This window comes from Vanellus vanellus (assembly GCF_965231255.1).
Source record: "Vanellus vanellus genome assembly, chromosome: 13".
Taxonomy (NCBI): Eukaryota; Metazoa; Chordata; class Aves; order Charadriiformes; family Charadriidae; genus Vanellus; species Vanellus vanellus.
In genome coordinates, this window is record NC_138918.1 from 8246751 (window position 1) to 8273813 (window position 27063).

Sequence of the window (27063 nt, forward strand, 5' to 3'; positions counted from 1 at the left end):
ACTTTTTATTGCCGTGGGTGGTCAGTCAGAGCCTGTGGGCATCTTGGCCTTTGGGAACAGCAGTTTTATAGGCAGCTGAGGGGAGGCAGTGATGGGTCAGGCTGCGTCTTGGTCTGGTCTGTTCTCTGGGAAAATCCTAATAAATCCCATCCTAGCTGCTCCCGAATGCTCGGTGAGTTCAGCTCAAAAGCCTCTGTCTCTGAGGACGACGTGCCACAGGCAGGCCCAGGAGTGGGGAATGAGAAATTCATTCCCCAAAACAGGCACCAAAAGAATGGCAGGATCTTGTCCTGGCCCAGAGTGTTTCCCCAGTGTTTGGATTAAAAATCTGACACTGACTCCAAGACTGGGACGTACTTCCAAATTTTGCCCATCCCTGAAAGAAAGCTTTCATTCGCATACATTGACATTACCGCAGCTTGCTCTTTGGTTGATAGAGGTCCCGGCTCCACACTCCGCTGCTGCTGGCTTGCTGCAGGGTGCCTGTGCAGAGCCTGTGCTCCTGGGAAACCCGCACGGGTGGCACTCAGGGTTCCTCTGACAGGACCCCTGGGGGCATGCTCAGAGCATGCTTGGGCTCCCACATCTTCAGAGGGTCAGAAATGTGCCCCAGACCCAGTCTTGAAGCATGAAATATCACGGAGGGACTTGAGGAAGTTTGGAAAGCTTTGGGATACAGGGCTTGGAGCATCCTCACCCTCATCCACTGTAAGAGGACTGTTCTTCCACTGGTTCCTGTCGGCAAGACCTTTCCTACGGCATGTTTCCCAAAAGGAGCCGGTACACACAGAAGCATGTTTGTACCCAGCAGGGTCGAGAGCCGAAGCTCCAGCCCTGATTGACACCCAGGTGGGCTCGTAGTGACAGCGCCCGGGAGACATCTGCACTCCCGGGCAGACACAGAGAGGCACCAGCATTGCACTGAGCCTTGGCCCAACCGTATCAGCTTCTTCACCGAGATGACTCAAAGGAAACACCAGCAGGCAGCAGGCAGCGGAGTCCTGTCAGCTCGGCACCGTTCCAGTCCCAGCAGGAAAAGAGCAAGAGCACTCCACCATACCCAGGGTAACGCGCTCTTCCAGGCATTAGCCTTTGCATTTGTTTTCATTTGCTGCTGTCAGAGCAGGACAACGGGATCTGGCCATTTGTCAGAGACGTTGGCCGCGTCTTATGAGATCGCAGGCTTTTTCACAGCCCCCCGACCTCAGGAATCCGTCATGCAGTGATTTGGTTCCACAGGGGAACCTCCGAAGCGAGTCAGTTCATCATCACAGTCCCCTGGCTTATCAACACACGCTGTCCAGGTGGGAGAACTGGATCAGGAGAACGGTTTTGAGTGAATTGCCTCAGAGTAGTGTCACTGCCAGGAACAGAACCGGAACACTTCATTGCCACGTTACCACTTGTATGTCTGGTGCAACAGTGAATAATGTACTCTGGAAATGTCAGGAAGACATTCTTTCACGTCTTAAAAGCAGAAACTTATGTAGATCCTGGAGACCCAATAACGCAGTGATGAAAGAGAAAAATCTTTTTATTTTTTTATTTCAACTGGGTTGGGCAGTATCCAGTGGTTTTTGGCATTAAAAGGAAAATGAGCAGAGACCATGCAAATAAAATGTGGCTTGGCGGGGTTTTTTAGTTTAGATCTGTAATTAGAATTAGAATATGACGTGTGTGTGTTGGCATTAAATGATACCAAGGCAATGTCAGCATGCATATGCCATCAGCAATAAGTAGACAATGCACTCAAGTTCCTATTCATGACCGTATCCCCTGGATATCCACACCAGAAACGCCTCTATTCACACCCCAGTCTAGCCCAAGCCTGCAAGTTCTGATAATTTGCTGGGTGTTTTCCCACGTCAGCCACTATCCACAAGATCAGTGTCACCAGTATTGCAACATACACGTAAACTGGAGGTCTGGAGTACGAGTGGTCCCACTACTCTCTTCCCCTACACTGTAACACCATTTCCCCCAGCTCATGAGCCTTCCAGTCTCTCCGTCCATCACCTCCCATGTGATGTTAATGACCTCCTTGCAGTTTTCCTCACTCTGCCAGCGCGGTTCGTATTGATCTCGATTGGCTGTCAGTCCATCCCCTTGAATTTCTGCTTGTGTTCCCACTATGAAACAATTTTGCACGTAAGCACTCAGCCGCCTTTGACCTGATGAGGCTGAACTGCTGCGAACCCGAAAGCGTATGAAGCAGCTCAGGAAAAGGGCAAACCAGTTTTTACTACATGAAGCAGGATGCAGCACTTAGAGTTTCAAGCAATAAAGCCGTCATCTCCCCTGCCCTGCTCCCACAACAAGGTACTTGCTTTCCAAGAAGAAGAGGAACAGTGGGTGGTGGCAGGGCGGTCACAGAGGACAGGGACGGGTAGGTCATTTCAGGCAGTGGAGCAGGCAGGCATCCACCGAACTGCCCCTCGGGATGTCCCGTTCAGCTGTGACCCCACAGTCTTCCCACAGCAGAAGACACCAAGGGCTGACCACCAACTTTCCACAGATCTGCAGAGCAGGATAGAAGTCATGCCTGGAGCTCAGTAATTGCAATGCAAGATTTTTTTTTGCTTCCCTCTGAGCTCAACTGGCTTCCCTTTCTCTGGAGACCTCCCAAGGGATTTGCACAGGGGGAGGGTCTCAGTGTATCTCCCACCTCGTTACTAACTGGACACTTGCCAACACGGCAAATGAAGGGCTAAAGACAACGTACTGAGTGAGAGAGGTCTTGTAGCACCTGTGTCGTGATGGAAGCCACCGTAAGAGGGGGACATAATTCCCATGGAGCAGGTTTAACACCAGCAGAAGTGAATCCTCGATCGTTGACACACTGGATGGCAAATCCCAGAGGTTTTTGTCCTCCCTGCCCTGTGGGCACTCAGCAGTGGGAGAGTGGCAGGGTCCCAGGCCCTCTGCAAACAAGCTGTTTCTTCTGCAGCCTTTTCATGCTTTTCTTGATCTTTCTCCATCCCTAAGGTGAAATTTGCCAGTTCTCAGAGCAGGAATTCCAGAGGGCTGGACCAGTGTGTCAGTGGGGAAAAATTTGCTGAAGCTCGGCATTAGTTGATAAGAGAGTTCTAGTAGGCAAGCCATCAGACCCTTGAGAAGTTCCTCATACCTGTCAGGAATGGACATATCGCCCCGGACGTCCCCTCTGCTTCCTCATCCCACAGCTGCGTGGTCTCCCTATGTCCTCAACACATTGCCTATCCCAAAAGAAAAATCCCAGGCTCTGCCTTGTCAAACAGCCTCTGCACGGCCTCACTAAGAGACAAACTTTCTCCTGAGGGAAGTTAAACATCTCTTAGGAAAGCACAAGAAAAGCTGAACTGCTCAGAGCAAAAGTCCAGCTTGACCAGTATTCCGCCTCCATCTGTGACCAACTGGGGATGATCAGGGAGAGATAATAAGCAGCAGAACAAAACTTGCACGAACCCTTCCGTGAGAGGCACTCCCAGTTCTGGCAATCAGCAGCTGAAGGTCTTCCCGAGCCAGAGGTTGCATCCAAATCACAGACATGAGCAGAGGGGACACACCAGAAATAATATCTCCAAACTTCACTTACAACATAGGATCATTCCAGAGAAGAACGAGCTGTTCTCAAAAGAAACACAGATTTTTTTTTGACGCTCTGGACAGCCCGTCGGAGGTGGGGTCAGGCACCCGCCGTTTGGTCTCTCCCCGTGTGTGCTGTGGATCAGGGAGGCACTTTGCCTGATCATCTGTGTCTAGAAGGAGAAGACACGTTAACACAAGCTCTGTGCTATTGTGTGTTTTGCTCTGCGTTTCAACTTTGGTTTCGCCTTATTCAGGGCCGCTGCTGGCAGAAAAAAAAAAAAAACAACTGACCATACTCCTGCCACAGGTTTTGTGGATTTAATGAAGGTTCGTTTTTGTTGAACGGGTTATTACTGCTCATGTGATTACAGAATATCAGAAGCCATGGCGGAGGACTTTACCAGAACATGAGGAGCTAACAAGTGATGTATTCACCATCAGCCCTGAAGTGCTGTACAGCCAATATACCACCTTTGCATAACTAGTCCCCTCTTGATCCAGGGACATAAAAGAAAACGTAACCGGCATTGCAAACACCATAACAGGCTAGAAATCGGAGCCTGCAACTGTGCAGGCACTCAGCTATTGCAGTACCACGAGTGTCGGTACGTACAACACATCCACATTTCCCTACTCTTCACTGACCTCCTGCCCCTGCTACGTATTTCATCAGGCTGTTACAGAGTCCATCAGTGCCAAAGTTTGTCTCCACAAAAAACCTCCACCCCTGAAGACATCGGGCGCCCCGTGCAGCCCTGTAGCTGTGAAGTGAAAGGCACGAGGAATGTCAACACCTCCATGAGTCTGTAGGCAGCACCATCTTGTTTTCAGCTCTTCAGTGCTGAGTGAGCTGGAAAAAAACTATCACATGCTCTTTGTTCCCAGGGCAGACTCTTGTTTTTATTAGAACATCTTGGACAGAATCTTGTCTCAGTTACATTGATAAAAATCCGGTTATGCTACTACAGACAACTGAAGTATTTCAGACATATCCTGGTGTGGCTCAGAGCAGAGTGTGTCCCTGTGCTCACAAGGGACTCCTCGGGGAAGTTGATAAACAGCATCTGGAAGCACAGGAATCCACACTTTGGATAAAATATTGCGCACAAGTATCATATGTCAAGCCATTCACATCACAGAGCTAACAGATGATGACAAGATTAGGTAGACCTTTTCCAGTTCATGTTTGCATTTATCTTGCTTTTGAAATGCAGTGTTTTGGCTGGGGAACCATGATAGAAAATGATAGGTGATTCCACGCTGAAAATAACCGAGCAGCCACATATTCAAGCTCTGGCCAGAGTCCAGCATTGGTAAAGTAGGTTCGTCACTGTGACTTTAATTCATTTTTAGAGGAAGAAACAGAGGCAGAGCAGCTAAAGGTTCATGTGTTTCCCAGGCTGGACTGCTGGAGCTCAGAAAACTATAGCATGAGTGCTGCTACCACCACTTTCATCTCTTCCTGAGAGAAACCAGGTGAAAACTGAGGAACGACTGTAGCTCAACGTAGGCTGCAGTCTCCGCCTAAACTTCATTGCCAGGTCGGGGGGGCTGAAACACTCAGGAATTCAGAGGCCGCCTGCAGCCCGTCCGGCGCTCTGACTCTTGTCTCTGTGGGCTGCAGGAGGCAGGAACAGGGACACCCTCAGCTGCTCTTGCTGCAGATGTGTCATGCAGTCGTGGCTTAGCTGAGACACGGTGGCTGACTACTTCACAAGACACTGTCAAAGAGATCAGTGACAGCCCAGAGGCGACTTCTAGATACGGATAAGCTTTGCTAACATGAGACCGCAGATTCAAGAGCCAAATGCGGTTTTAGGATGCTCAGCCAGGTTTGAGACCCTATAGCCTCACACCGCAGATCCCTGAACCGGCACAGATTCACGCTGCCAACCAAAGTTTGTTCCCAATGCCAACAAATGGGGCTGTATTTGTCCTGGTAAACTCTCTGCTCCATCAGTTATCTTCTGCCCTCCCTGAGGCGGCACAAACACCGTGTCTCGCGCTCTGGGCAGTTCAGCAGCAGCACGCTCGGGCACAGCCTGGTCCCGCTCCAAGCTCGGCATCGCACCGGGCTGGTGGCTAATGACCGCACAACCGTGGGCTGCCCGGGGCGAGACTCCCAGCGATCCCCCGCTGCCTTCTTGAGGAACACGCACACATGGTACTGAGTCCCAGCTGTAAAAGTGAACTGTCACCTTGCTGAGGACACGGTACACAGAGATTGAGCTAAAATGTAAAAGCATTTGAAGGCAAAAGTGGCAGATTGCAAATGTAGCATTTATTTTTCTTGTCATGACTGAGTGCCAGCAGATAGGGCCGTGTGATTTTTGAAAGGATACACACAATTATGGTAACAGAGCAGCTGGACAGATAGTCCAGCCAGCAGTTTCTCTGGTACTGGTGCCCACATGAGACCTGAAAATCAGTCCCTCGATGACTCCAGTGAGACCTTTCCAGGAACAGCGCTTCCAGTCACAGATACAATACCAGGAAGGCTGCGGCTGGGGGAGAACGGAGGGGAGAAGGAATTTGAAAGAACTGCAGTGTTTCAGAACTGGGAAGTGAGGATTTCTGAGGCAAGGCCAAAGACGGCTCCTTGTAGGGGGCACACGTGCCAGGACCTGCAGCTCTCTTGGGCTGTCCCTCTGCTGAACAGCTTCTCCTGCTGCAAATGAAATTTCAACACCAAGCTCCAGCTGAGGTGGTAACTGAAGCAACAGCTTCACAAAACTCCTGTGTCAGTGGTGTACAAAGCAAAGAGAGAGGCAAGCCACCAGTGTCCTCAAGCCTTTGCCATGGTCAGGGAGGTCTTCATCCCCCAGCGGACTGCTGCAGGGCACACAGTGCCTCTTTCCAGATATTCTTACACTAATGCATCAACGGATCCAGTTATACCTCCATATTAGCTGAATTTAGGACAAGAGGGAGGAGCAGGCCACAATTCATCACCTGGGAGCTCTGGTTGGAAGCGCTGTTTCTGTGACGCCATGAGATAGAGGTCTTTGGCCAAATCACTGCTGCTGCTCCCAAGGGGAAGCTCAAAGAGTTGACTGGTTTAAACAGAAGAGCCCGTTGAAACACCAGTTGGGCAGATAACCCGCTTCCTGCTGAAGCGCTGTTTGCTCTGCTCTGCAAGTGTGTTCGTGAAGGGCTTTAGCTTTATTCTTGGCTATCAAGATGGGACGCACTACAGATTTCAAGAGGACAGAAAGTTCAAGGCCACCTAAGCATAACAACCTGCCATGTATTAAGGGCTCAGCTCTTTGGTGAGCTCAGCATAGCCCTCACCCACTGTAGTGAAAAACCATGGCCAGACGGGTGGTGACATGGCACAGAGACACAGGCAGAGGTGGGTCAAGTGCTGAGCGCTGGCGTTGACTGCCAAGAATATTTTTAGCACCCAGAGCACAAGATGTTGAACAGACATCCGTCACATGCCATTCACCAGCGATTTGCCACAGGCAGAGGCTCATTTTTGAATGGGCGATCCCAGAAACACAGAAGCCTTTCTCAGCGAAGCGGGTGGCAATGATGTGCAGTGTTGTGCGGTTGCTGCTGCTGAGTGAGCAGTATCCAATATAGCCCTGCACCGTCTCCACATGACTGGTCTCTTAACACATTCTGAGATGACCTGAGATTTAGAAGTGCAAAAGGATCTTTAGAAAGGCCACAGCTTCCCCCCCCCCCCCCCCCTTTTTTTTTAATGCTCTGTTTTCTACTAATGTCAATTACTTTCACCTAAAGTCTTTCTCGCTGTCTTATCTGTGCTGTTGAGCCAGTAACATACAAAAAGGGATGTCATCGTCACACCCTTCCAATGTCAGCCTGGGTCTCTCACTCCATCGGTGTAATATTTCTCATTTGTAACTTATGAGATCTGTGACTCTTTTATACCCCCAAGTCATGCCTTTTCTATTCAAAACTTGATTTAAATTTTACAACATTATGCCATAAATCAGCGACATCAGAAACAACGAATTTAAACTCAGGTTATAAAAAAGTTATCCTGCAATGAAAATGTGAATAATAACAGAAAAGCAGTTTGAGGGACCTGGCAGGAACTACAGCTGAAGGTCAGAAGAAGGTCCACACCCACCATTGGGTTAGTGATCTTTTTCTGTTTCTGCCCCGGCTGATTGGAAACCTTTAACCTTTCCACAGAAGTTATGCAGCTACCAAATAAGTCAACAACATCTAATCTGGGAAAAACAGCGAAATGTTAAGTAACGTTAATTGCCTCTTTCTATGACATGTGGTGAACAGAGCAAAGTTCACCAGAGTGGGGTGGGAATTATCCCCGGGCAGTTGTCAAAGGACCCTGTGTGTGCCTGTGCTCACACACACCTTCCCAAGAGAGCCTCTCTTGTCACTGCTGATTCATATCTCCACTTTGGCAGCATTGGGAAATTCACAGTGCTTTGTAAATCAGTCCTACAAACAGTGACACCTCTGTATGTGCCTCTCAGACACTTCTCAGTCAACCTTTACCACTGCTCCAAAGTCACCATAAGGAATTTGAACATCCTATAGACAGCTGTATTCAGCAGGCAGGAGGGAATTTCCATTCAGGGAAACAGTCCATCTTCTCCTTCCCCCAGCAGGATTTCAAAACAACATAAGAAATCTTTCAGAAATTGTGATGTGTGACACCCTGGCTGTACAGCAAGGAAAGCCAGGACCAGGATGGGCTGAAATTCCAGAGAAGTTTCCTGCCAGTGTGGTCTGCTAGACCGAGGAGACCGGTGGAAACTATTGGCAAGCTTTAGAAACCAGCCAAGACTTGCAGAGCAGTCCTGTGTTTGCCAGGCGATGGAAGGGAAGATCTAATAGGTGTTTTTTATCTCTTGATATCAAGCATTCAGGTACCACAAACCATTGAGTTTCCTCTGGGTTTTTTTCCTGATCTCGTCCCTTTTGATGCATACATGGAGGAAACCGTGGGATGAACTCTCTGCTTTAACCAGCTCCCAGAGCTTCTCCACACCACCCCTTCACCTAACACTGCCTGGAGCCAGGCAGGGGTGACCGCTCTCCTCAAACTGTTTTCCTGAGAGCTGTATCCCTCTTTTCTGCTAAAGTTCAGCCCTTCTCAAGAGGCTGGAGAAAATTCAAGATCAACAGAAACTCCGCGTGCTGGGCTGCCTTTGTTTATTACCATTATGTTACTATCTTCTCCCAGAGCTTAGAATTTCACAATAGCAAGTTTTGTCAAGAGGCCATCACTTCTCCTGTTCCTATGGCCCACTGTGCTCGCCGGGGCTGGGTGGCACTGCCAGCACTGCAGGGGATATTGAGAAAGGAACAGCAAGTGGAGGTCAGCTCCACAGGGCACCGTCAGAGCTGGAAACCACCAAACCACCCCTCCCAGATGGGCAGTAGCTTCCTAGAGAGGCAATTTAAGAGATCAAGATGGCTCTGATCACAGGAGTAAATGAATCGGAAAATGAACGCGCTTTCCAGGGTGGACAATAAAGATAAAATAATGATTTGAAGTTGTTTAGCTTTCTGCTCAACTTCAAGAGAAGAAAGGGTTCAAGGCAAATGTGCTCAATCAGTGTCTGAGATCTTTCTGATGCTGTTTTATGGAATCGAAGACCTGTGTCTGACCAGGAGCTTCAAGAAATGAAGGATTCCTGTGGTGAAGACTGAGTGGAAATTTAACTGTGTTTTATAGACATTAACATATTTTTTACTTTTAAAACAACTGTGACAGGACCAGAGGCTCAGGCAGAACTGGCTCAGGAGCTGGTTTATTGCCAGGTCAATGGCAGGTTCAGACCTTGAGTGTTTGATTCAGGTTTTAACAGCTCAGGAAACAGCATTTCCACTCTTCATAGGAGCTTGTTCCACAGCCCCACACAGCTCACAGTTAGGAATTATTTCCTGACATTTAGCTTACACTTTCCTTCAATTAGTCATTCTACTTCTCTTAACGTTCTCCTAACGTTCTCCTAATTGCTTTCCTTTTCTTGTTGGTGTGTACACCCTTCGTGTGTTTGCAGTAGGTTACAGTGTCCTATTAGTCACTGGTTAATTTGTACCCCTTCCGTTTTCCTTCATGTGTCAACAGCTTGAGGCTTTCCATTTATTGTGTTTCTCTGGCTTTCTTCTCGCTGGAGAGCACAGGCACGCTCCCCGGCACCGAGCAGCTACACCGCCTCAGAAAGTAGCTGAGCAAAAAGCAGTGACATCTCTGGCCTGGGCTTAAGGACATTCCCCATCGCACATCATCTGACAGCTTTCACGTTGTTTCACTTGTGATGCTGCTTTCCCTGTTGGCAAGGGACAAGACGGACACTGCCATCTCCTTTCAGCCAACAAAGATGGGGATGGCATTTGTTCATGAATACATAAGGGTAAAGGGACAAAAGCTCCAAAGCTTTAACGTGGTCGGATGACTTAGGTCATCATCAGCTTTCCCTTGGGCTCTGTGGCCCCAGAAGAGGACATCACAAAGCAAAGCGGCATTGCCAGCCACCGAGGGATGCTCTGCAAAGGCACTGAGGGGCTGCTCCGGGGCAGGAGGGGGTCGTTTGCACTTGCAAAGCAAAAAATGAGGCCTGCTTGAACCCTTGTCCTCAGGATAAGGCCTGATGGTGCCCTCATCTCATGCTGCTCATTCTGCTGTACCCGACCAGCTTTAACTTGGAGTATGACAGGGTGGGGAGGTTGTGAAGACACTGTGATCTTAAAGTAATGACTATTGGCAGCAATATACATAGAGGTGATCCTGCAGTAAGATTGGCAGTGGATCATAAATCCTCTTGAGGCCTCAAGCAGCTCAATTTATCCAGAAATTGGAAATTATCTCCGAGGGAGTCCCTTCTGAGCCAGGGTAAAGCCGGGCATGGGTGATAAAGACCCGTCAGTGACCCAGCCGAGCAGCGACTGAACTTCACCAACAATGAAGGACATCCATGGTTCGACATCCTCGGGCACTCGGTACATTTGCAGGAAAGCTTGTAGTTCAGGCTGAAAGTGTTTTGTCCACAGGGACCCAAAAAGTTTGCCTTCTGCTTGTCATTATTTGACACTTTGAAGGCAATCCTGAAAGACAGAGCACGCTACCTTAAAGTCCTCAGGCCATAGGCTGTAAAGGACTTGTTGGCTGCAGAACTTTCATTTCTTTGATCATGACTATGCCAAAAAAAAAGTCAAAAATTGTTCCCAGCCCTTTAACCAGGCTGAAAATGATCCAAAGCTCAATGAGCACGACACGTCCAGGAGCAAACAAACGCAGACAGAAAGACCACATGGGTGGAAGAAGAAATAAAGCGTCTCATAAATCACCACTGCAGCCTCAGCTCGTTGGCATAAGAAAAACAGACAGCAGACTTCTCGCCCCTTTAGTCTTTCTTTAAATAGTCCAGCTGAAAAAAAACAATAGTCCAGTTCATGTTGGTTCTTTGGACAGTGGCTATTCAAAGGAAACGTTGGGCACACGCCCACAAAAGGCCTGAAGGAAGATTTCCAGGGCAGCAAGATAAATTGCTGCTTCAGCACCCTCAGCACTGGTCTGTCTCTTATCCCACTGTCAACACAGGCTCAGGGACACCCAGAAGTGGCACTTCTCAGCCTGCAGTGCTCTCCCACCACCTTGGATAAAGACAGCACAGGTGGCCCCCAAGACCATTTCCATGCCCTACTTTGGGTAAAAAATGACAGCAATTGGTCTAGTTGATGCAAACCAGGGACGGTCCCGAGCGGCTGGGGGCTGGCAATGCAGCGGCCGTTCACCTCAGCGGGACGATTTTGTTTTCAGCGCCTGGCGCAGCGTTACGGCTGGGCAGAGAAATGAGGCGTGATCGTTTCTGAAGAAGTGGTGAAGCTGTTCGGCTGAGTCAGTCCCAGGCGGTTCTCACAGGCACCATTCACAGAAACGGCTCCCCGGCGCCCTGGAGTAAGCCGCTGGAGCTGATCTCAGCTAATCCCTAAATCCAGCTACACCCAGATACCGATGCACAGTAGCTGTGCGTTCACACCGTTGAGTGTTTTTGGCAAGGCTGCATTTAGCTTGGAGAGTCCTTGGTCTTGCTTTTGAGAAGTTCCACGACTGAGGGCTTCATAACATGAGTACCTTCATTCTGGAAACCGGCCAAGAGCCCTCCCGTCGCTCCCATGGGGATCTGCACTGGTGCATAGGTATGAATTCAAGCCCAGGGTGGACACCAGACACACAGAGCCTCTCCTGGGGGGATGTTAGGAGCCCAAATACGCTTTTGGAGTTGGCTTTTTACCCTGGGGCATTCCTGAGCCTGTGGCTGATGAGATGCCAGGGCCCGGGACAGCCCATAGGGCAGCAGACTTGTCACACAGGCGAGACCCCATGTTTCAGGGACGCAGCAGGACTGCTGCAGCCAGCGTTATTCCAGGGAGGGTCGCTTCGATGCTCTCTGCATCACTTCTTGCACCCACTCCACTTATGTTCTACTCAGTGTTTTCCCTTGATCCCATAATAATCTGCCTCTAAAGTCCAGTACCATTTAAAGACATGTGTCCTTCTCCTGTTTTCCCAGGGTGCAAATAAATATCCCTCTCTGCCCATGACCAGAGGCAACGAGGAGCCCGGCACGCCGCGGTGACCGATGCAGCTGGGCCACTGCCAGCTGCAGGCTAATTGCAGATCGAGCACAGCTTGCTGCTCTGGGCATCCAGTCGTCTTCCGTCTCCACGAGGAGAGCTCAGAATTGGGGGAGAGGGAAACAAATTTGGACATAGAGGCCTGAAATATTTAGCTAAGATCTGTATAACTTTTTCCTCTGAAGAAGATGGTGCCATTATTACTTCAGAACTGCTCACCCGCTTTTCTTCTTTCCAAGTCCCCCCAGAGCTCTTCCTCCCTCCTTTGCTTGCTAAGCAAGGTGTGCAAGTGCAGCCACACCATGTACAAAACCAGCATGTATTTCCATTAAGAAAATTATCTATATTCACTCTACTCCACCCAGATCTGTACCATGGGCAAAGCTGCAGAAGAACAGAGGTGTGAAAGAGAAGCAGCAAGCACATGGGCAAATAAATTCCTTGGCTGTTGCTCATACCGTATTCTAATAATTTAATTTTTATTAAAAAATAATACCATGTCCGAAGCGTGTAAAGGAGGGAGTGTTTCCATTAGAGGAGCTCTGCTCGCAAAGTGTTTTCACGTTTACCCACACATCTGACTCATGAGTCTCGAGGTGCCGATTTAAGCGGTTACCACCTCCCCTGGAGAACCTGCAGGCGTGAACACCTCGTGGCGACGTTTAAACCTCCTCAGCTAAAACTGGCAGTGCTGTGAGTCAGAGCCCCCCTCGAGCTGCACCTTCCCTGAACCCCACCTCCACGTCCCGCCGCTCTGGGGCGATAAGTTGGCCAGGGGCTAGTCGGAGGAGGCTGCCGGCCTCGGCTGGGCCGTTTGGGCTTTTCCAGCTCAGGTCCCTCAGCGGATGTCGAGTGGCCACGGCTGGAGAGGTGATGGATGGCGCGCAGGGCGAGGCGAGGCGGGCACGCTGGTCCTCACAGCCCCTCCGCGGGGCTGTGCCAATCCCACGCTGCTGTTCGAGGAGCTGCAGCACGGAAGGATATTTCGGTTTTAGCGTTTAACCTTTTCTTTTTCATGCACTTATTTAAATTACCACAAGCACAATCTTCAGACCGATCATGTTTTAATTTACAGAAGGGAGCAGCGCCCAGAAATAAATAATTAGGAATAGCTGGCATGCAATTCCCATGTAAGGCTCTTGGGACAAGGGATGATATTTCAGAGACAATAAGGAGCTTAGCGCCTCCTTGGCTATCAGAGGGGTGAAAACAGGAAGAAAAAACAATCCGGAGTTGTTGTTTTAACACAGTTTGTACCAGTCTGCAGCCAGCAGGTCCTGCTTTCCCAGGGCCAAACCAGGATGAACGGTAACCAGCACCTTTACTTATTCCACTGAGAAGTTTCTCCCTCAGTCAGCCCCGGCGGGAACCACAGGGGACTCACCCCACTCCCAGGAATCCGAGTTTTTTTATCTGCGTGTGTGCATGAGGTCAGCACAGAGCGCAGAGCCCGGGGCTCGCTGGCTGCCCCGCTGCGAGCTCTGCCTGTACCCTCCCAGGTACCGCGTGCGGTGGGGTGACGGCCACCCCTGTGCTAACCGTGACACAGCGAGCTCCGGACGGGAGATCACGCGGAGCAAATGCAAGCTGGCACGCGGGCTGTGCTGCTGCCCAGGTGGCTTTGCTGCTTCCCAAGACGGTTGCCACAGCCGGGACGGAGATCTGTGCTGTGGGCATCTGTGCCGGCGGTGCTGGAGGAGGCACTGTGCTCAGCTGGTACCCGGTCGCTCATCGACCCCGCTCGCACGAGCGTGCGTTTGAGAGTGTGGCCAGACAGACCCTCTCCAAACGTCCATCTAGCTTCCTATTAACCTGCCTTACACCAACTTAAATCAGTTAAGAACGATTTCAGCTGAAATCCAAGCAAGGTTTGAAGGCTCCGGGCTGTGATTCATGGGTTCTGGCAATCCCCACCACAGAGAGCAGAGGCGTCCGTGACCAGGGGTGAGAGCCCGGCAGCAAGGAGGCAGAGCCGGCCCCCGTGCCGCTCCGCCTGCCGCGGTCCCTGCGCCGGCGGAATTAACATCGAGCTGCAGTTAATGCCCAGGAGATGAATCACAGCTGAAAGAGGAGGCTCTCCATCCTTTCTGCAGCCCCAGACCAAACGGGAGCGCACAGATAACTGGGAACAGTTACATCTTTCATTGCTCCCACAAACGCAGCCCAAACCGATGATTCGAAAACCCTCCGGCGCGTGGGCAAGTCGCTGCAGCTCAACAAGTTGCTGCGCATCAGCCGGGCCAGGGTAACCTGTTGTGAAAGCACACGGAGCAAATCGCATGGCCACGGCGGAAAACATTGGCTTCGGCCCCTGTGAAAGCCGTGCTTTGCTTCTTCACTGGTTGATTTAAACATCGCAGGCAGCGATTCCGGAATGCCAGTCTGTAGGCACACGTTTTGAGAAAATGAATAATTTATGCTTACATTAATAAACTTTTGAGATCACTGCATGTTTCCATGTAACCACCATTGAGACCCCTGGGAATAGTGTCAGCCTAAGAATGGCAGCAGTTTAATTTTATTCATTTGTGAACATGAGTCAGGCTTTTTTTTTTTTTTTTTTAAATATTTAACCAATTCTGGACTCCTAATTTCTCTCCCAACATATCCATTCTGTAAGTGCACCTTTTCAACTGTTATCCACCGAACTATCCTTCTCTGCGTTCAGCTCCAGTGAAACTGCAGAATGGCTTCGAGGTACCGTTTTCTGAGCTCGATCAGCAGTCTGGGAGCTCGCAGCTCAGAGTTTTGATGTATTTGGGCGCTGCTGCACTAAGTGCTCCCATCTAGGTGACTTCATTACTTTCTGAAAAGTGATGTGGAATACAAAGTTTCACGTAGGTCCGCTTTTAAAGGGGACTCAGGTCCCTCAGAGATGACGATGCATTTGGAAACTCTCCTCTCTGAGTCTTTCCCCTCCCTACAGACTCCAGCTTTCCAGGTGCTTTCTTTGCAGTGCTGACATGGGTTTTCAGCAGAACGAGATAATGCAGTTTTCCCCCGCTTAATTCTCAGACCTGGCTCCCAGCCACCAGGAATACAGCAACAAACGGCACTGGGCGTAGCGTGGAGCTTTGAAGTCCAGAATCCCAATGACTTTGTTTTTGCAAAAGGCGTGTTTCCTTTTGTGCTGTTAGCGGGTTACTTGGCGACTTCCTGCGAGAGAGTGCGATGCCCTTCGCCCGCGGGTCTGGGCAGCAGGCCGCTGGCCCTCCCTTCGCTCCCTGTCAGTCTGGTGGGTCCCAGGGCTGCTCTTTGCCACGGCCCACTCACTCAAATGCAGTCTGCTGGCGATTTACATCTTTTGGATGCTGCCATTCCCAGTCAAATCCTTGCTGGTCGTAGCCGTGTCTAAGGGGACTCAGGGTTAGATGCCTCGTTTCTCCCCCCGCGTTCCCCCAGGCTATCCCTTCCTTGGCTCTCGCTCTTCCACTGAGCGCACCGTTCATCTGGTCCCAGCTCTGCTCCTTCCCTTCTTCCCCACTGTTCTTAACAGTCCTTTTTCCTGGCCGACCCTCTCTCCTGCGCACCACCACATTCCCCCACAAGCCCCCTCCCTCCCCTTGTAACTCGCCCATGCCGAGCTTCTCCCCTCTGCCCTTTCAAACCCTTCCTGTGCATCCTCCCACGCGGACCGTCCTCCCATCAGTCACCGCCTTTGCCGGCAATTTGCAGGCTCCTGCTGTCACCCCCTGGGTTGGCATCAGCCTGGGCTCCGTGGGATGTGGCCCTGGTGCTGGAGTGCCACACCGGCTGGAAAAGCACCACGCACATTTTAAAAGTCCCGACAGTGTTATGGAGCACAGCCTATATAAGGGTTGTACGTCTCTCTGGCAGCAAGGGAAGTCTCCTAAAGTGGGAATCCCTCTATCTCATTAGGAGGGTTTCTGAGAGCCCCGCTTTCTCTCTGTTCGTATTGATTGGGCCTTTCTTTCTCACGTGAAGTGGGATGCTAAACACTGCCTTCTGTTCTCACGCCAGAAGCCAAAATGCTCCTCTTTGCATCTCCCTATTATTTTCTAGCCAAGGCAGCCGTACAAGCTCTGGGAACATTAGGCTCCAGGGAGAAGTTTATGTCAATCTAAGGTACTTTGCAAACAAATTATCAGGATGTATTTCCCCCTGCTTCACCTCCCTGCAGTTTTTGGGATGTGTGTGTGATAGAGGCCTTAAAAAGAAGCCCTCCTCTTTGATAACCACTTTCTTAGTGTTCCAGCGAAAAAAATCATGCTGGTGTTGGTTGGAATTTGCAGGAAGCAGGGCTCTCCCAAATATTTCTCACTGCCCCTGCCTGTTTTCCTTTAAAACAAGCCTCTTGCCCTCTCCTCTCCCTGTGCAGGGTCTATAAATAACCTTGAATGTCTGGCTCCTAGAGTGATGTCCGTATCTCAGGGAAGGTGTATACAGTTACTGTGTTCAACTTGACCTCTTAAATTAGCTCAGCCACAAGAAGGTACAAAAGAACAACAGAAGTTATGTGACTGGCGATGTTTATTCCTGGGGAAATAGGAAGGAGGGGTGTTTCATAAGCTGTTCATGTTCTTTAATGCTGGTGGAAATGATGCTTTGACATCAGCAAGTGGCAGACGACTGAATCATAGCTACGGCGATACAAACCAACCCAGTCCAGGGCACGCACGGGCCTCCCCCCACTTTGTCAGTGCCCCCCTAACCCCAATATCAGCCTATTGCTGTTCCACATAGCCCTGGCACTGGACCTGCAGCCGTACATGGGGAGTCACCAGCTCTTTCCAGTTCTCACCGTTTCCCAAATGCACATCAGCCTGGCATAAAATGCCTTGACTTTCTCCTTGCAGAGCTAATGGATTTCATCAAAATAAAGTGGCAGTGATAAGCAGGACAGCTTCCTTCCCCTGGCCGTTTTCCTGCAAGCATCTCTCTTCCCATGTAGCATCAGCCCATTATCTAAGCAACCCTAGCCTGGTTCCTCCAGCAGCCCTCTCCCCGCAGAACCTGTCTGCTGTTCCAGTGGAGTAGGGAAACAGTGAGCACCATAAATTAAGGGCCACCAAGGGCTGCCTAGATTGCTCACATATCTAATCTCCAAGAAAGAGTATGGTGTTTGCTTTAGGAGAGCATATTTTGGTAGAGAAGGGCTCCCTGCTGTGTTACAGGGCATTTGCCAGAGCCCATTAGAGACAATGGAAAAAGCTCCCGCTGGTTTTGATAGACTTAGTAGGAAGCCTTATTAGAAGGGATTTCACAGCGAATCCTTAAAGTTTTGCTTATGTGCCTGACTCTCCAAGCAAGCACAAGTCCTTTTAAGTACACTGTGTCTCAGACTCTTAAATCATGTACCTTTGTACTTCTGGGACAGAAAAAAAATCGAAGGCTGAGGATTAGACTGTAATATGAGCCCATGTGTCTAAAAACAAGCCCAGGAAGGAGCAATAAGCGAATTAGCCTGCTGGAATAGATTTGACACTGAGCCTCCAAATACCTGCACAGTATTTCCAACCTGAAATCCCTTACTTGTTCTTCCACCAGCTACTGACGAAGCATGCATTAACCGTAAGCTCCAGTTAAATGACTCAGTCGTGCACTTTATGGCCTCATGAGTCTCTCCTGAAAGTTTTAGCTGCCACTATGAATTAACTTCCTTCAAAACTGTCAAGAATTTAGCAAAAGCCTTGGAAGTGGACTGCTCGTTCCGGCAACTTCCTGAAGAGTCAAGTCCTTGCTGACTTCTATATATCCATCACAGATGTCACAGAAATGCATTCAGATCATAATCTCATTTCTAATTGCCCAAGACCAATCTATTTGACTCCTGAGCTTGGGCACGTGGATTTCTTGTAAATGCATTTGTTCCCTGAATAGTCCATGAATAATCACCTGGATTTGAGTGGGCTGTTCGACTGACCTGAATAACCTGAACCCACATATACACCCAGTGGATGGCAGTCACAAACTAACCTGCCGCTTCCGTGGAATTTTCGGCAAGCGAGATGTTTGCTGGGCAGCAGCTGAGGCTGGGCACCAATTGCCGGCTGGTTTCACTAATGACCTGGCTGGCTCCGATGGTTCGGAGGGCTCGTAAGGAAAGCCAGAGCCTCGCACGGTTCGGCTGCAGTGGGGGAAGTAGCGGTCAGAAATCAGCTGTGTCTGACGGACTTTCTGTCGGCTACGGGATGGCACACGGGGGTTTTGGGCCAGGCCCCAGATGGCAATGTCAGCTCACAAATCCATCCGTGCAACGGGCCTAGGGACTGAAAGAAACCATGGTTTGCAAAGAGGACTTGGAAGAATAAACTTTGGATGTTGTTCCCCCAGACGGACAAGGCTCAGTTTATGCTGGACCTGTTCGGTGAAAAAGAAACACAGCCTCAATGCTGGCAGGTTGGGTATTTTTATCAACACTATATTTTAACCACAAATGGTTGAAAAACACACCTGACTTTAAACAGCCCAGAAAATAACAACTTTTAAATCAAAAGGTTTTCTTTTTGCTGGTTATTGAACGAGCACCAAAGACAGGTGGAAAGATTTTTGCATGCCCCGGCCTGGGTTTCTACACTATTTGCATCTCAGACAATGTCACTTTGCATCACATCCCAGTTGAGGTCTTAGCTGCAAATGACAGCGGTTTGGGGGCAGAGGGTGCTCCGTGCTGGTGTCCCAGGGCGGCCGTATCTTGATGCCTATCAGCCTGCTTTGCTTTTGTCTTCTCAAAATAACATATTCTCCACATATCCGTATCTCTTCCTGAAGCTTTCCATCTTTCAGAAGGAAAAAATCCTTTACCAGGCTTAATTTGTTGTTTCTGCTTTCCCAGGGAAATGGAGAGGTGGCTCAGTCCTTCCTCTCAGCCTCTGTCCTGGCCTCTCGCAGCATCCTGGAGGTTGTGCCTCCACCAGCTCCTGTCTCAAGGTGAGCCTGAGGCTCCCTCAACATGGAGATAGAGCCTAGAAATCACAGCTTGTCTTCTTTAACCTCGTGGCTCCACAAAAGAGACCTGAACAGGCTCTTCGCAGAGCTTCCCAAGCAAAGAAAATGAAGATGCCAGGAAAAGAAGAAAAAGCCCCATAAAATGGAAAGGGTCTCTGACAGGGGCTCCCAAGAAGCACACAATGAGTCTCAGTCACTCAGTATTGGTCTTCCTTTCCAGTTCCAGGCGGGCAGCTCTCTTTGGTGCCAGGACACTTCTGTTCCCTATTCAGAAAGTGCTGGTTGGAGTGCCAGGACTTGGAGCCATCTGCACTTGCTCAAAAGTTATGAATGAAGGCATGTCCCTAGCTACCGACTGCATAAACAGCCCTTTGCCATGGGACTTCTCCTGCAGTTGGATGCTATCTCTATGTTGTGTGCTCCAGAACATCCTCCAAAAGCTTTGGGCTACTACAAACAGAGAGGTGGAGCACAGAAATGGCCAAATATCCTCAGCTGCTGGAAAACTGTTTCTGTCATAATCTGGCCATGACTCAAAGTGGTGGCTGTGGGCTCTGGAAACTAGTGGAGGTAGGTGGCACCTTGTTCCCTTGGGCTCTGCAGCACCATCTGCCTCTCCAGGCTCCCACTGCCTCTAGATCTCATGTTTAAACTTCTGTTACGGCACAGCATCCTCTACCCCTCCCCTGCAGAAATGCCCAGTCACCGGATGAGACGCAGGTCCCTGGCATGTCCCACCTGGGACACCTCGACAGCAATTCCTGTTTTGCAGAGGCTGGAGGACAGAGCTGTTTCTGAGAACATCCCGGACGTCAGCGGGGCCGCTCAGCCGCTGGCTGGCACTGCCACTTCGCCGTGGGAGGAAGGGAAATGGACGCGGTGAATCACTGCACAAAGGACAAGACGCCACTTTTGGCAAAAAGAACGTAATGGAAACTTAATTTTTGAAACATTTGCCCTGTCCCAAGAACATTTGGGCCATACAGTCATGGTTTTAATTACGGGACACAGGGACAAATTGGGTGCCTTACAGAAAAGTCAATTAACACTCACTAAAAGGCAATGTTATCTTAAAGACCCTTGGGAAATTACTTTGTTTATCCAATATAAAATGATAACACATGGTCTATCTAGCCACTGCCAGCTCCGGATCCTGCAGCTTTCTGCAGCCTGCCGCCAGCTCATTTTCACAACACCCTCAAGGAGAAACTAATATTACTCTTTCCCCTTTTCCAGATGAGAACAGTGAAGCAAAGTGAGGGGAAATGAGTTGCTTGGTGTTACCAAAGAGCTCTGTCCTAGCTCTCTGGGTCCTGGGAAGAGCCGAGGACAAGTGCCCTGAAGTGCAACATAAAAGGAGACTCATTGCACACGAGTAGCCAGGACCTCATATTTGATATGCGTATTTCCACCCATCGCACAGGCACCTGAAGTGGTTGGATGTCTAGCCTGCACCATGTTCTTGTATTCAGATGATACCGTGAGGACGCTTTTGATTGCTGACTGCCCCGTGCCCAGCAGACACTGCCATCTGCATCTGCACTCTCGGTGCGGTGAGGTGGCCCTGGCCCTAAACAGACAGCAGCTCTGGGAGTGATTTTGTGCTGAGGAAAACAAAAGGACGAAATAGCCCCCAGACTGGAATGAAGCTAGTTGTCATAGCAAAAAAAGGGGAAAAAATGAACAATTTTTCATTGAAATAATTTTGAGAGGACATTTAAGGCGGTTGGTGGTTTTAGGCAAAATTGACTTGAAATTGTTGGCAGGGAAAATTGTGTGGCAGGTTACATAAATGCACAGCATTTTGCAGTAAAAAAAAAAAGTGAAAATTATTAAATAGACCCAACTCTGGTACTTTCAGAGAATGCAATGGCAGAGTTCACTTTCTCTGTCTTGCACGGTGCTGCAGTCAGCAGAGGGATGAAGGTCAAGACTTCCAATCAGGAAAACCTAAGTCCCTTTTTTACCGTAAACACAATGTTTCTAATAAAAATGCTCAACATTTAACAAGCCAGGCCCCACATGTCAAGATCTGAGGAGAAACACTGGGCTTCAGAGTGGTAATTTGACGTACCTGAGCGAAGAAGAAGGATTTCCTCCCTGGACATCCCTTTTCGTGGGACTCCCATCATTCTGTAACGGTGGAGCTGAGCGAGGCGCAGAGCTTTGCATATAACTTGGACTTCTGCCTATGTGATCTCTGCCAGTTAGGGAGGGGAGAGGGTGTTGGGTGTTTCCACACCTCTCAACAGAGGTTGTTAGGTTACAGGAAAATCCTGGGGAACTTCCAAAGAGCAGATGAGGTACCTGAACCCTTCACATGGATTTTCCCCCCAGCAGGATTGGAGCACAGTTTGCTCCTGGAGAGTGACAGCACTGGGGCCTTTGCTCCATTGTTCTCTTCTTTTCATTTCTTCATTATGCTGGTTTTCCCACTGAAGTCCCGTTTTCCAGCTCCTTGAAATCCTCATGACACCTTCATCTCCAAAACATGGAGAACGGCGGGAAAGGTTGAGTCTTCCTGTTTACAAGCAAAGCAAAGCCCTTCCTGGCCAACTCCTGTTCCACCTCCTGGTCAACGCAATTAACATTCATAATTGTTTTTCCAGGCACAAATGTAAAGAAAACATTTTTCCTACTGCTGAAGACATGAAAGGCAGGATACGGAATATGAAAAAATGTCTGGAACTGCTCCACTGCTTCAGACATAAATTGTCTGTGTACGTATATCACTGTGTACAGGGTCAATCTGTACCACCGTTTCCAGGCTTTTCCCCTGATCCTATTCATGGTGCAGAAACAAATAAATTAGCAGCTGCCCCTTCGTCCAGCAACAGAGCTGGGAAAACGGAGACGGTGATGCAGCCTGTTCTGGCAGCCCCATCGGACAATACACCTGGCAAAACAGCTCCCATTTTCCACACCGATCCTAGAAAAACGATACTCATGAAGAAATGTTATGAGTGGTTGCTTTCCTTTGGCCCCCTCTGAGCAACCACAGGAGCCACCATGAGCTTGCCACCTAGTTCTTTGCTCTTGCAAAATACCAGAGGGCTGAACAATCCTAACCCTGGCTCCGGTGGAGAATGTACAGTCCCAGTGCAAAATCCTCCTGCAGAGCTCTGCCAAATCATCCCAGCCCTGGCCTCCTGCCCCAAGACTCTCATCTCTGCCCATGCTTTTCAGACCCATGCTGATGCTCTCTGGTCCTCATGGACCTCCCTCAACCCAGAGCTCTGCCAACTTGCTCGGTGACTTCAGAGCACAGAGATGACTCAGGCTGACACAAGGCCTTGGGCTGACACAAACCAACGTGTCAGACTCTCCCCTCCTGCCCCATGGTGAAGGGCTGGGACATGGATACAGCCCACCAGTACCCTGTGACCCCATCATGCCTGCTGGGTCAACACAGAACCTGCTGTTACAGCGTGAGCACCCCATGTCCTGCAGCCAGCAGCACCCTCCGGCCAGGGCATCGGCTCCAGTACGTGTTGCGTTGCTTTGGCTTCTGGCCACACTGGGAATCATCTAGAACAGCATGGTATTAGCTTTACCTCTCTGCGGTCTTTCTGCACATCACCTGCTCGAGGCGTTTGGGCTGGCTGGAGGTAAGGGACCAGGCAGCCACTTTTGACTGCGTCTCGGGACACTTTGTTCTTTTCACAGGCTGCAGCTTTCAGCAGTCACTAAGACAAAGCTTGTGAAAGGGATGATGATGAACAGGCACAAAAGTCAATTTGGCAACAGCTTCCTGAATTTCCAGTGGTCCCAAACACCAGCAGACTCTCCTGATACTGGCATTGGTGTCTGGGCTACTTGGTGAGGGTGGCCTTCAATGTCAGCAAGAGGTTCTCCGTGCTCGTCCCTGGGCTACCTCCAAGACTACCTGAAGGTAAACAAACTCCCAATCGTGGGGCCCAGCGGTGCAGAAGCTGTGCCTGCAGACACAGTCTTCATATACAAGGGGAGCCTCATCTGGAGGGCAGCACCTCACAGACGCACTGGAGCTCCGGGGCTGGACTCCTTCCTTCCACCACTTGTGCTTGAAAACATGCCTCTGAATCCTTCTGGGGTTCGGTATGAAGGACCATAAACAGAGCTAATAGATGAAAGTGTTAAGTGTCGGTAATGCAACAGTGTTAGTTATTCTCTAACAGCAAGACCCTGACATACACACATGGAGACTTTATCTCTGAGGTTCACTGCAGTGCAGCTTATCATTTAAAATGCTTCCAAGTGAAACCAGCTTCCAATGTGAAAGGGAGCTTGATACCTTTATTTATAGCTCCTCTGGTTATTCTTTGAAGATACCCATCCAGATAGTCCTGATTTATTCAAAGAGGACTGAGCAGAATCAGAGCTGTGTTCCCCCCCGGGAAGATCTGCCCTGGGGTATTTTCCTTCCAGTGTAATCACTGAATTATTTCCAAGAATTTTGCAACTGACTCAGCCACACATTTTGATTTGTTAACCAGCTCTCTGCTGATTAAACAATACATTATGGCTCACAGGACTTTTTATTTATTTGTAAAATAAATTGAATACTGATGAAGGAATAGAAATAGTTTCAACACCAACACACCCTCCCACACGCGCACACTGCAAGAGCCAAACTTACAGCTTCTCTGCAGCATAGGCAGAACTGGTTATTAGCTGCTCGAGGATGACGAGTTGAGGGCTGGTCAGGATTGGGCCATTCCTTCCCAAGAAAGGGAAGGGACAGAGCCAGGCAGAGATTTGGAGGAGGTGGGCTGGCTGCTCCCACTGCCGCCCCTGGGATGGGAGACACTGTGCTCTGTGCACATACCCCCACGCCGCTGTCGGGAGCAGCAGCAGCCAGTTTGGCTTCCCAGCTCCCTGCTGTAGGCAGAGCAGCAGCCAGGGCTCTTTTCGCCTCCTAGGAAAGCACCGAACAAGGTCTCTGCCTCCTCCCCTGTGCCTCCGGCCAGGCTTGCAAATGCTCCCAGGCGACACTGATGCTGAGCCGAGCGCCTCTGCCGTTTACCCGCCCTGTGCACAGTGCGCTTTCAGGCAACCCCCTGTTAGAGGAACACCTACTGTTTTCTCCCTCACTCAATACTCAGTCTTTAGCAATGATTTCTATGAAGTCGGCTGCGCAAACCCGACTGCAGGCAATAAAGCAGGGTCAGGTCCGAGCAATGAAGCTGCATGGGTGGGTTTGCTCATAGCTCTCAGGACTTCACACTTGCAACCCTGGAAGGGCTGGGAGGGGGCTGCAGACACACTGCCTCCTCCCCAAAACGTCTTATCTTCACTAGACAACGTCGCTGAGGATTACGAAGCTTTGCCAAACAGTGATCTTTACTGCACGCACGTTACGGACTCTCACTTCTTTAACAAGACTCAACTGTCATTCCCAATCGATCCTGCCAGGGTGCCTGGCGTGACCACGGCAGCCCGTGGCTTTTTCCTGAATCGTCACCGTGGTCCAGCCTTTGGCGGCACATCTTTAATGAAAGGCTCAGAGGGTTATAGCTTGGTTTTTTGAGTCTCACATGACTTTATTTGAAATGTCCAGCTCTATGTTCTGTTCACAGGCATCATCACGAATGAGCTTAGTAGAGGTACCTTAGTCAAAGGAAAAGTGTTTTTACTTTACTGTCTTCAGTGAAGAATTTTACAAAAAGGCTGCAGCACAGATCACCAAGTAGATTCTCTGCTAAGGCTTTCCTTCACACTTTTGGACCTGAAGAGCTATAAAGTAACATAGGATGAAATGCAGCAGCCTGCTGATACCACCTCTGACCCTTCTCTCAGGAGCATATGAAGGGAAAGGAAAGAAAGGAAAAAGCAAACCTGCACGAGGGACAGCTGGCAGAGACACGCTAAGCAGTGGTGCACTCCGAGAGCTCCTGAAGAATTTCAGGCTTAGTCCAAAGAGCCATCTCTACTCCTTAGAGGATCACATCCAAAATTATGCAACTCATAAGGATAAAAAACCTCTTTAATGGAGGCAGCTTAAGGACCGACTCCCCTAAATTGCCAGTGATGCGAAGAGCAGAGTGTACTGAGTTCCGTAGATCACAGAGATAAGCAACAGGCTATTAAGGTGTCATCGGAATATCTACACAAACAGAACATTTCATATTGGCAATAGAGACAGTTCTAAAAAATGGGTTTTGGCTGGCAATTAATCCCTTGGGAAAAATAACTAACTTTTTCAATATTTGCTTTGGTTCTCATGAAACAGAGGGAGTGTCAGCCCTGGCTCAAGATGTTGATGATTACATTCAGGCTCTCCAGTCCATCTCCTCTGCACTGCCCAGCCCTGGCAATTCTCTGCAACGTGGGTGAAGAGAAGCAAGGTGCGCTGGCCGGGAGACAGGGGAGATGTGCACAGCCCTGCCAGCTCCCTTCCAGCGCTCTCTGCAGCAGCTCTGCGGGACTGGACTGGGTGTCCCCTTGAAAAGGGACATGTCGTGTTGTATAGGGGTTAGACTTGGTCCACAGGGCTTGAGACAAAACCCCACTTCTCACTTGCTGTAAGCAAAAGAAGCTTCCACATTTGAACCACACAAAGATGCCACTGTCTCAATATGAGCCCTCAAATCCTTGGTCTTTGTACATTTTTAAATACAACGTTGCATGATTGCCAACTAATTAAAGAAATCAGTCAGGCTGCCTTCATAAAAGCATTGTTGGTGAAGAAACTCTAATTCTCATTTACTTGGGAAAATACAGGATGTATGGAAAGTTATCTGTGTATGCTAATGCTACAGCTAAATGCTGCCATGTGTAATTGATTGCTTGGGAAAATTCATGCCCATAATTGACTGCAGGCATAAAATTAGAGCCTCTTTATTTTTTGTAAGACGATTAATGGTCTCTACAAATTTTAAGTTCCAAAGCTGAAAAGGTAGATAAATATACAGATAGAAAACTCCTCCCAGTGACAGGAAAATGGGCTGGCAGACTGGTTTTACAGACCGGCGTTCTGCTATGATCACTGGTGATGTCATTTTCCAGCAGGCTGGCCGCTGACAACCAGCGGCACTGAAAAGCCAAGAGTAATTAAAAATCTGATTTCCTCCAATGTCCCAGATTACACTTGCTGGGACGTGTTTCTTGCCATGTGAAATTCTCACCAAGTTGAGCTAAAGCCAGAAGTGAATGAGATTTGTTGGCTACCTTGATTTCAAAAAGTGCTTGTACTAAACTTTTTATATTAGCTAAAGCATTAAAGTTTTAAATGCCTAAAGACTTCTCTAACACCCAAGAATTAACCAGGGAGGGGGTTGGGTTTATTTGGGCATCAGGTCATTGGCTTAAAAAATTCTCTAGGTGAGTTCTTTAGTGCCACCTCCTCTGTATCTGATGGATCCTTAACACACCGGGTTCCAGTTCTGGACAGGATCTCCCGAACCTTTTAACACACATAGCGGTGTGTGTGCAGCATTAAACCTTGACTTAATACTACAAACTGTTGCGCTTGCTTACATGGTGACCTGGAAAGGTGTAATGTTTTCTGTCTCTTGCTGTGCCATAGTCTCTTTGTGCCTTCTCATGAAATTCCCTCAACCATGCTCCAAACAGCAGGGAATACCTTAAATAACATCACCACCGACAATGAAACAAGCTGGATGTCAGGGCTCGGGGACAAATGTTCAAAAGCCTCCCCCGTGCTGCGGTCTTCCAGGCCATAGCATCAGAGAGAACATAATTGATGTTTGCATGGGGACAAGTCACAGCCACATGCTTTTAAATGGTTTTGAAGCCTCAGTGATTAGTAACAGATTATAGAATGTCTCTCCGGGGAGCCTGTGCTGCATATCTCCGTCAAGCACAAATGGGCTTGAATTGCATGCAGACGGGAGGCATTAATTAGTGATTTACACCCTGTTTCTCCTGGGGACAGCCTGATTGCCACACGCCTGGGAATCAGAACAAAAGGATGGGGAGAAAGCCTGGCTGGCTGGAGCCCCGCCGCTGCTCCGTTAGGACCGCGGCGTAGCTGCAGCAGTGCCTTCTGCCGCCGCTGAAAGC